We start from the raw sequence: 12,395 nt of genomic DNA on the forward strand, positions 1-12,395 counted from the left end.
ATCCTAAACACTAAAAGCTGCACTGAGAGAACTGTACTTCCTGCACACACTCACAGGGTGATCTCTTACTTAAATATGTGAATCACGGCTCTCAATGGAAATCCCTGGTTGTATTTTTGCCCGTCAATCAAAGCAGATCTATTTTTGCATGCGCCTGAACCCCGGGGGACTCCTGCCGTCACCAAGCGCACTGAATGTGTGACATCTTCACAATGGGCTCTCTGCAGCGTTTTGTGGCCAATCCGCCGAGGGTTTTAGACCCACTTTCCCAGCAAGAGTAAAACAGACCAACCTAAACTGTTCTCTATGCATCCACGTAAAAGCTTGATGCATTATTCATAATGGAGATATGCCGTGCTCGCAAATAATTTAACCAGTGGACCATTTTCAAAAATGCATGTCAATCCTGTAGAGATTTAGCTCTCTCCACACACGAGAGGTTGTTTCCAGCTAGATTAAATTCAAGCATACTCAAAAACACCATCTGACAGTTGAAATGACAGGAAAACCTTCCAGCACAGTGACAATAAAGCAGACCTGGGCATTAGACGGCCTGGGGGCTACATCAGGCCCGTTGGCTGTCCCTGTCCGGCCCGCGTGAGGTTCCCAGAAATTAGAAATCAATACAACTGCAGTGCTTTTATTTTGAAGGTGATTTACATGCATCTCTGCTCAGAGATGCATTCCACAAAAAAACACTTTGTACCTTGTTGCCTTGTCTTTTTGTTGCATAACATACATGCTCTATTGTTTTTGTGGTTTGAATGTATGTTGTGTTTACTGCTATATTTGAGTTACTCCACATTAACATAGTCTTATCATAACATGTATTCTTACCAGTAGCCGCTCAAAACTTGATAATTTACTGCATTTTATAAAGCGATGAAATTAATGTTGAGCAGAATTAAGTTCAGAGTTTTGGTCCGGCCCTCTGCAACCTTAAAATTAAAAAAAAATAATTGCCCACCCCTGCGATATATCCTCATACATAAACAAAACAAAATAGGCCGTTTATAGTGAGTAACTCAAAACTATCTGCATGTTTGACCGCCTTACTTCCTGCATTAGACTCTCGGAGTGCTATAAGAACTTGATTTAATTCCCCTGCTGTCATAATGACTGGATGTATAATAATGTATGGATAAGTATGAGAGAGTGACATTTACATTTCCGGTAATTGCTGAATCTGCTGCAGCTGCTCGCCAGCTCAGCTTCTGAAAGAGTCCCATCAAGACGTATTGATGATTCACTTCTCAAGATACAAACCAAAATCAATGGTAATTGAATGATGCATTCAAGAGATATGGTGATGTTTTACTAATGGCCACAAACAGGCTATTGGCACCGTGCTTAAATATGTCATGCACAAGTTAATGGGGATGTTGTTTACACAAGTTTAATTTTATTAAAATCAATAGAATTAAAACAAAATGTCTATTTGGTATACTCAGTGTTGCTGCCAGAAGGAGCATAGTACAATATAATTTATGAAAATAATCACTTTCTCTCCAAAGCTTAAAGTAAATATATTTGAGAAAATACGGAAGAAAAACACCCTTATTTTGTTTAAATATAATAATAATAATAATTTTCCACATTTTGTTATGTTACAGTTTTATTCCAAAATGGATTAAACTCATTTTTCCCTCAAAATTGTGCACCCAACCGCTCGTAATCGATAAATGAAAAAAAGTTTGTTTTAATTTTTTGCAAATTTATTAAAAATAAAGAATGAAAATATAACTTGTGCATAAGTATTGACAGCCACAGTATGCATGGGTATGATTGCATGTCTACATGTTTGTTATTGTAAAAAAAATCCTCTTTGAAAACAAAACACCCAGCATTCATATTTTTGTTCAAATTATATTGTAAAAGCTAAATAAAAATAAAGAAGTAAAAAAATAAAATAAAATGTTTGAATTATCAAGTTGCAATGTTACTGTAGCGCCCCCTTGTGGTTAGAACTGGATGAAATAATGCAATGTGGCTGCTTGTACAACATTATTAAATTTGATTCAAAACTCATTTTGCATTTAAAAGTTATTGGTCTGTTAAGTGCATCAAGCCATTAAAACTTTCAAAAGTTTGGTTACCAATTACAGACAAATTCCAAAACAAACTTTAATTAGGGCCATCTAAAATTTGTATATAACAAGTTAGGTGAAGAGTGGATTAAATAGATCCTGAAATAAACAAAACCAAAAGATAATAAGTGGCAGAATAATAATTTTATAGGTGCAAATGAATGTGACATATGTCAGTCAAATCAGCATTATCGAAGGAACACACTGAAATACTATTTTAATTCACCTCACACTTCATGAGTTATTAGCCAGAATGTAATAGCGGGATAACTGATGACATGGTGGCGCTACTGAATACATGCAATAATGATAATAATAATAATAATAATAGTAAAATAATAATAAAAGATGACACTGAGTTTGTTTTCATGTACATATCTCCATTGGCAACCTGTAGACAAGTTATACCTACTTTTAAGAATATTTTCAGAATATTGCTCCAGTTTCAGCCATTACACATTAAATACTTAACTCAAGATTTAAATGCATTTCTTTTAAACCAGTTAAATTAAGATTAAATACATATTATGTGCTTGTTTCCTTTCTTGTATTCCTGTAAAAATGTACAATCCGCGTCTAGAGTCGTAACAGCAGCGCAGCGGTCTTGTTGTTTTTAGCCACAGAGAGTAACTGGAGAAACAGATGTTCACTTAATCTTGGCCTCACGGGTCCATCTGTGCCTCCTGTAGTATTGTCTGATGCATGAGCACCACTTATATTCCCTTTTTTTTGGTCTCTAACATGCTCACAGTAGCCAGACCGAGGGCAAAGGCAGAGACTTCACTTGGTCATATTGCCCTTTCCACTAGCACTGCTGCACAGAGCCCGAGGGCAGCCGGGTGTAAGAGGCTGTGCAGCTTTCTGCTCCTCTGCACGTTTATTGTGTGTTTGTGTTTTGTGTGTTAACATGAAAGAGAGTTGTGTAGAGACAGAGGCAGACACAATGGATGACTGATGATAGTGTGACGCCGTAGCTTGGTCACTCATCTCTCTGTCCCGAAATTAAAGGGATTGTACCAGCGATAAATAAGATTAGATGAGTCTGGGGAGGGCGTGTGTGTGTGTGTGTGTGTGGGCGGAGGGTTACCAGACACAGATTTAGATCACATTGTACCAAATGTAATTTTCAGCATGACTAAGATTCAGTATCTTTGTTAATGTCTTCACGACTGTAGTTAAACTGCAGTAATCAGTTCAGAATCGTTCAATATGTTAATTTGTTTATAAAATCCAGACAGCATTTGTTATCATTGAAGTTTTCATGTAAAGTTTTTCACATAAAGTAACTTTTTTCTTTTTTTATCTACATTGCTCTCTAATGAATCTTTCCCACAGTATTGTGAGTCTCCTTTAGGGATTTAAAGCTAACATCCAGCAACCGTTGGCCCTGAACTGATGCAAAAGTACCTTAAAGCTGCATTCTTTCTGAAAAATGTCTTGTTCAGTTGAATTAAAAGACACTGTAAGGAGTCGGTTGTTCACTCAGATGAATAATTGTCCCTAGCTTGCTGGTGCTAGGATATCTTAATATTTCTTTTCCACATTTCAATTCCAATGTTTAATATTCTCGAGATTTAAAAATTTACAACAATACTATCGTTTATCGTGATAGTTTCTGGGAAAATATATCGTCCTAAAAAATGTGTTATGGTGACAGGCCTCCTTATGTTGTATCATTGTTCCGGCTCCAGATCCGGCCCGTGCATGCACTGGTTGCAAAAAAATATGCTGACGGCCAAAATGCCAAACTCGAGGCTACAAAGCATTAGCCAAAAGATAAATGTGTTACCTTTTACTAAACAGTCTATGGAAGAATCTAAAAATTACCAAATTAAGTTAAAAATACTGCTGCAGACAGCAAAGTACACCCTGTTTAAAAAAAAAAAGTTATTGACACAATTATCTCATAATTCTGAGAAGTTTTTAAGGGAAAAAAATGCTGAGGCAAATATTGTTTTTTACAGGTGAATGCATTACACTTACTTACACTATTACAGCTTTCTACAAACATTTATTTATTTATTTATTGGATCTCCATTAGCACCAGCACATTAGCATAGCTATTCTTCCTGGAATCCAAACATTAAATCAAATTGTCCATTCTCCGAGATCATCAACAAAACAACAACAACAACAACAACAACAACAACAACAACAACAACAACAACAACAACAACAACAACAACAACAACAACAACAACAACAACAACAACAACAACAACAACAACAACAACAACAACAACAACAACAACAACAACAACAACAACAACAACAACAACAACAACAACAACAACAACAACAACAACCGTCAATACAGTCACACATATACAATCATAGACACTGACAAACATGTATCACAAGATATGACGCAACACTTGTACAGTAAAATTAAGAGTCCATACACAACATACAAACACCATAGCATAACATACAAACAGATACCTAAAAATAAATAAAAATAGATAAAGGAAAATAAAAAGCGGTCTCACAGGATAGGAGGATTCTTTATACGAACATAAATGTAAAGCATCAGAATAGCCTAGAGAGAAATGTTATCTTTATTATATTTGTAAATCTCTAATAGCAAGTCTGTATCATCCTCTTTTGCACAAACATCAAAAACTAAATTATGATTGCAACACGTTTCCAAATCGTGGCCCGAGGGAAGAACTTGCTAGGCTGCCGCTGTTAATGATGACACGGCAGAAAATGTTCAGACTGAGCCATTGACACCGTACAGATGGCGGCTACATCTGGTGGCATGAGACTTACACAAATTCAGGCATCTGAGGGCATAGTTAAACCCTGATCGCCACATAAACACTTCCCTCAATAGCGCAGCTGAGAGAGCGAGAGAGAGCGGTGGAGCTTCTCGGTTGCATGAGGGTAATACAAACCCTCCACGAGATCAACCGACCATCTCATTTGCCCTGGCAGTTGGCAAGGCGAGGGAGGTGTGTGTGTTGGCGGTTGATAAGTCAGGGGAGAGTCCCGGGGTGACAGGGCACACTCCTCACAAGTGGCAAACAACGTGAGCGGAAAAAGCGAGGGGGAAGTTGTCACAAATTTGTGCATCCGTGGTTTTATTCTCCATTATGTGAAAGCATCTCCATATTCAGGCTGTCTTACTCTTCCTCAGTGCTCTTTATGTTTGCATTTACATCTGCTTTTACTCTCTGTCTTCCTGTCTTGTTTCTTCCTTTTCTCACCTGCCTGTTCTCACGCTGAGAGATGACACACTTAGGAGGCCGTGGTTAATCAGAGCTCAGCCTGGAGACGGAGAATGTAGCTGCTTGATTTGTATGGTTTACATTCACACAGTCTTGATTTCTGCAGCGCTAGCTTGCAGCTGACCAACACAGAGGGCTTCGAGACCTTTTGATGTAATCAGATTATAAGGCATCATGTGAGCCACCTAGGGTTGCGGGGGGGTGGGGTGGAACATTTCTGCTAAATTTCCAGAAACTTTCCATGGGAAGTTAAGCTGGGAAATTTTGGAAATACTCAAAATAAAAAACATGATGTTTCAATAGAATAATTTGTAAGTAGAACTTTATCAAGTTTTAATTATTTTATTGAACAATTAATTATTTCATTTACCAACAAAAACCTGAATGTTGAGGTAAATATTACTCATCCCTCCTGATGCCACCCATTCAGAATTAAGTAAAATGACCACCCCTCCAAAAATCCCCAAAAAGTCCCATTCAGAATGTTAAATGTTGACCTGAAGATGTTTTTGTATTAACATTTTGTTTATTATACAACATTAGATAGACACAATACAACCACAGTAAAATAAATCAGACATAACACACCACAACAAACAACACAAGACACGCATACATGCACACACACACACACACACACACACACACACACACACACACACACACAGACATATACAAAATCAAATTACAAACACAAAGAGGGGGGTACTATACCATTGCAATTAGATTGTTCATTTCATAATCATTTTCAAGTTAATTTACATGGAAACAAGGTGAAAATGTGACAGTGGGCTCTTACAGGGCTGCAGAGCAAGGGTATGAACGGGTATGAGCAGGGGGTGTGGCCTCAGTAGCCCTGCAGTAAGCAGTGTGCTGTGTGCTTGAAGGTGTAAATGGCTGGTTGATGCGTCTAGTGTGTCGGTGAAGTGTGTATGTGCTTGTAGGCCTGTCACGATAATTACTATATGGACTTATTGTTCAATATATAAAAATGAACACGATAGTTTTTGTGGACTTGATAATTGTTGTTTACATAAGCCATCAACATTTCCTCCCCCTCCTTCCCTCTCCTGTCGCTCAACCTGCTCTCTGTGGGAGGCACGGCTCACACACTCAGTGCAGATGCTAGCCAGCTGAAGCACAGTGAGTGTGTTACTCGAAGTTAAGTTTCCCGACGGCTGCACAACTCCAGAAAGTTTGGTGGAATAAAAGTAATTGATGCCAAAGGCAGTGTGGTGTGGGAACATATCAGATTTCACTATTTAGCTCAGCAGCTACACAACAACTGCAGCTGCCGTTGCTGACTGCATAGTTAATATATAATAATATAATATTTGTCTGAGTGCAATTTCTGTTAACCGAGCCCGAGAGTCTATTTTATTTGTTTTGGTTGTAGTTTATTTATTAATGTATTATTCATCTAGGATCTTTTAATATTTATTTTATTTATTCCACTGTTCTTGAGATTTAAAAATTCATTGCTGTGGAAAAGGATGTACTCAACAATACTATCATTTATCGTGATACTTTCTGGGAAAATATATCATCCTAAAAAATGTGTTATCCTGACAGTTGACAGTTCACATGTTCTTGTGCTTGTCACGTCATGCTTTCAGCCCTCACTGCTGACTAGCAACGCTACCTGCAGCTCCGCAAAAAGGCAAGCAGAATGCACAAGTCTTACCCTGTCAGTATATTGGCCTCTCACCAGCAAGTCCTCAGTCGTGTCTCCCCGCAGTGACACTGGAAACGGGGACACTGTGGTCACCGGCTAAACTACAGGGACAAAGGGAGGAGGTTGGCCCCCTTAATGTGTCTCAATGGTGGACCACATCCTAGTGGGCACAAACTGAACCCCCATCTATGGGCAAATAGCACCACTACCACCACTGGTCATCAAAGGAGTGACCAAGGCTAAGGGCGACACCCCCCACAGACAGTCTGGAGTGGAGCCCCGAAGGCGGTCTTTCTCCGGCAGCTCCTGCATCCTGGTCTGCCCCCAGCTGTCTCGACCTGGTCCAAGAGAGTGAGGCTGATGCAGCGCAAGTCACCCTCACTATAAACCAAGCTTTGTGCAAGCCACGGCATCTACTGTACATTGAGATGCCATGGTCATCATTGACAACGATGAACGAATAAGAAGTGTGCATGTGATTGAGGAATAGCAGATATTCAAGTGCACTTGCATGAAATCTGTTTTTTTAGGTCAAAATTATGCTAAAATATATTTTCCCCAACTATATTCCCTGTTAAGGACCAACCTTCAATTTTGTACATTCCCTGTTTATTCCCATACATTTCCCATGGAAAGTTTCCAACTTCCATATTCCTGTAATTCTGCCACCCTAGAGCCACCAGGGTTGGGTTTAATTAACAATTTTATAATTTTATCATGCATCTCTGTGATTTCTCTGTGCGTTTGTAAAGACATCAATAGAGGGTTTATATGTTTAGATGGGAAGTCTTCAAACTCCTTGCGTGTCTCAGATCACCAGTCTTCCCTCAGAGCTGACAGTGGACCGCGAGTCTCTGTGTGTTTCTGCACTTGTATGCACAACATAGCCCAGCGCTGTGGCCCGGGGGTGTTTACAGCAGTCTGTCAATCCAGAGCACAGAGAGCTTTGATTCAGCTTGCGACGTTTCAGTCATGGTTCTGTTGCCCCCTGACGCAGAGAAAGCACAGACAGCTGACAGGGACGCAGCAGCAATGACCAGTGACAGCTAAAGTCTCACAGAGCCGTTTCATAACATCCCTGTCAACAGACCCACAGGCGCTCTGTGCAACAGCTGGTTTGCTCTGGGCCTCGGAGGTCACTGGAGGGTCTGCAGGGTCGCCAGCAAAATAAGGAATTATATGGTTTGAATATTGATATACCAAAGATGTAATTTATCTGAACTTTTTGGAATAAAATTATCAATGAACACTTCCATCAAACTTTATTTGTAATGCAACTTTCATACAGGTCAGTGCAGTTTAAAGAGCTTCACAAGTGATTGACAAGATGTTGAAAAGTAGACCATAAACACCAAAACAAAAAGCAATTTAACAATAAAGAGATCACAAAAGTAAAAAAAAAAAAAATAAAGAAGGAAATCATAAAAATAGAAATGTACAGCTAAAATGTACGAGCTGTTAAAAAAGTATGGTAATTGTAGTGAAACTGAATGAAATGAAAACAAGAATAAAACTTATGAATAAAAAACACTAGATATAATTGACAAAAGGTATAAATAAAGACCAATACAGTTCATAGAATGGATACAAATGGAAAAGAAAAGAACATTTTACAACATAAATACAAGAATAATAAAAATCAATAAAAAGATTGATCTTATCTTAAAAATTTATGGTGCATTTACGATATGCTCCATGGTGCTTCTGGCTGTTTAAAAACTCCACACTTAATGATGGTTTTATAATTTAATACTAAATCAACAAAATATTGTTGATTAGTCATTGAAAAACTTAAGCAGGCTTCATATTTTGGGCTCGAACATAACATATCTTGTATTCTAGTGCTTTAAAATACTGCAAATAAATATTTCATGGCCACAAAAGTTTACGCTGCCATGTTCTAACAGTAAATGTCATGTTTTATGTATTAACATCAAGTCTATTTTATTTATGGCTCAGGAGTGTCTTACGATATTCTGGACTTATGGCAGTGTGGATGTTATTGTGGGTACTTTATTGTGTATTACAATAAACAGTACAGTAATTACAATACCAGTAGACTCAAAGTGGTACCAGTACCAATAGAGTACATTCTTTTTTCTCTACTTCATTCAATTCTCATCATGGAAATTAAGGTAAAAATGCCAACCACCATTATTCCTCCCCATGCAAATAATTTTTACACAAATACGTCACACACTAAATTGATAATACAGATACACTGATTTCTATTGGCTGCAAGTAAAATTAGACAAATTTTCATATTTTTCTAGGTCTGGGTACAAAACAAATGAGATGTAGGTTAAAGTCGTGTTTCTATCAACAGATTTCTCTGTGCATTTTGAAGATTCGCACGAGAAAAAAAAAGAATAAATGTTTTTACGCTCCCCTTGAGGAGGTTTTGTCTTTTTCCAAAAAAATCTTAATGCACTAAACGGTGATGGAACACTTTCTGATGTAGCTATGTAACATTTAACTCACATGACTGATCAGCTGTTTCAAGATGAACTGACATGAAAGAACAATTATAAGTTGCCCAATTTAATCCAATTCCTGAAGACATATTTTCTCTCATGGGTGGCCATAAGTAGCCTGTTTTTTTTTGTCCTCTTGCTCAATCTCTACTTCTCCTGTTTACTGACGGATTAGCCCACAGCAACACATGACACTGCCATCTTCTGACTAAAGTATGTTTATGCAGCTTCGTTTATTCGCTCTAAACCAGCTGATGGAAACGTCCCTAATTCGCATTTTCTTTAATGCAACATTTCAGAATTTTGCTTCAAAATTCGATTAGACTTTAACGTCCTACAGGCGATTGTCACAAATTCGTCTCAAACCACTTCTATCACATAAATGTGATGATGGAGGAGCATTGATTGTACAGAAACATTATGTTGTTGTTTTTCATTCCAAAGCCCTGTTTAAGCAATAACATCAATTAAATAATCTATATACCTGAGACTGGAAACTTTGTTTAATTACTATTATGCCCAATTATGCCTAATTTCGCTTATTTGCACCATACCTTAATTTATATCGACTGTACGTGCTATATTAAAATTAACAGTCTCTAACAATTTAGTATTTGCTTAAAAGTATATATATATATATATATATATATATATATATATATATATATACGCTATATATATATATATATGCTATATATATATACGCTATGGACTATGGACTTGAGAAGTTTTGCTACTACTTGGTACTGGATTCTCTTGATACTGATACCCAGCCTTAGTGGATGTTGATGTTGTGCAGAATGACATAAATTGTTGTTTTTGTACCTGTGTCTCCTCAGCTGCAGCTCTAAGTGTAAGACTGCTCAAAAGATTGTTTTTCTTTCAGGTTCAACATTTGATTTTCCTTACTATCTTGGGAAAATAACTTTGTTCTTGAACAAACACCAGAGGCACGGCTTTACTGAGAGTAGTTTAGTATCCAAGGGACAGCTACTGCTGCTCCTCCGTGTTTCTACAGATTATCGCTTCTATCTGGATAAGAGAATCTCTCGACATGTGGCTCTGATGGATTTCACTCGTATACGGTGGCACAGTATGAACTGGAGCCTAATGGCTTTTCTTTAGGGGAATGAGATCATGTCACTCTTAAGTATAAAATATTACCGAGACATCAGGAAGCAATAACGTCAAAGTTTATCTGTCATTTATACCAATAATCCGCTTTAAAGTAGAAAGTGACAAGATGAAACAGACTGAGCGCATTTCAGAGCATATTCTTATTTAATGTAGACTAGAGTGGAAAACACTTCAACCTTCTTAATGCCCACTTAGCTTTGTGCACAACCACCTTTTTATCTTTCTAATTGCGCATTAAAACCAAACACTTCAACAAGAACATTTTCCACAGTGAAATACAAATAAAAACCCCACAAAACTGTATACATATGATGGCATATATATATATATATATATATATATATATATATATATATATATGGAATGAAAGTTTAAAAATATGGGATGAAAACCTGAGAATACATATTAAAACCTTCAATATATGTTATTAGACTTTTAATATAATTTATATTTGCTTTTGGTGCATTTTCATGTTTTTTTTAATAATGTCATCTGATTAAAATAATTAGATTTTGAAATGCTTCACAAGATATTTTCACTTGTTTCAAGGGAAAACTAAACAAATGCACATAATAACTAAAATAATAATGTTTCTAGTAAAATCCAACACTGTCAGGTGAAATATTTGTCTCCTTAACAGGAATTAAAGACTGCGTTCATATCTTAGTTTGCTGGTATTGCATTTAGGATTACTCAAGGGTTTAATTCTCTAAAGAAAGAAGGAGCTTTTTCAGGCCAGGCGTCTGTGTAATCTTTTGCAAGAGCAATATAGCATAGCTTTAACTTAACATTACAAAAGGTGGTGGGAATGTTGTGGTAATGAACTGAAGTACCCCCACGTCCTCTCCGTGTGGCTGCAGGCTCATGTAACTTTGAAAGGCTGATATTAAAGACTGCATGTCAGCAGTGTTTTGCACACCGACTGTGTAATCTAAGTGGACAGAATGTTTTTATTGTTGGACTGAGCAGGGAAGTAACACCATCCAGTGATTGTGCAGCATTGTGGGCTTTGACTACACTCGCAGAGCTTCTAAAACAATAATAACTCTGACTCACTCTCACTCAGCTCCAGCTGGTAAAATTGGCAGAAGAAGGAAATCTTCCCACAGCCTCGAGAAGGCCAGTTAGTCATGCACTAGTGATACCAATGTTGCTGATTTTGGTTGTGTGGCCGGGCGGCAACCTCCAGGGCTGAGAAGTGAAGCCACTGCAGAAGTGACAAAAGCTGCAGTTCCTCGTCTGGCCACTTGAGGCTGGCTCCAAAAGTGAGTCATTCCTTATAGACACACGTTAAAATGAACAACTTTACAGCAGAGATAAACATTTTTACAGCCTGGGTTTGGTCTGTTTAGGTGTCTATAGCTAATGCTGCCCTTAATATGGAAGAGGATTAGGGCCAGGTTGCACAAAAAAATAATGAGGAGGGAAAAAAATCATTATGTACTGAGAAAGAAGTTGAAATGATGAGAGAGAGTCGAAATGCAATGTTGAGAAAAAAATGTTTAAATACAATATTGAGACTAAAGTAAATTTTTGGAGTTTGGTAAAGTAGACTGCAAGCTACAACCTGATTTTCCTCAGTACGGCCAATATAAATATAATTAACATAAATTACATAAAAGCACATTTTCCCAAAACAGTATTTGTAGTAGCTCCTACCAAGAATGTCACATTTATGTGTCAGGGGATTTTAGTGCTACTACACCCTTAAATAGTGTGGTTATTGCTCATTTTATGACATACTTTGCGGTTTTCCTAACTGTTCTGATAGACGTTCTGTTTCTCTAAAACA

Source organism: Centropristis striata, chromosome 3 (assembly GCF_030273125.1).
Source record: "Centropristis striata isolate RG_2023a ecotype Rhode Island chromosome 3, C.striata_1.0, whole genome shotgun sequence".
Lineage (NCBI taxonomy): Eukaryota > Metazoa > Chordata > Actinopteri > Perciformes > Serranidae > Centropristis > Centropristis striata.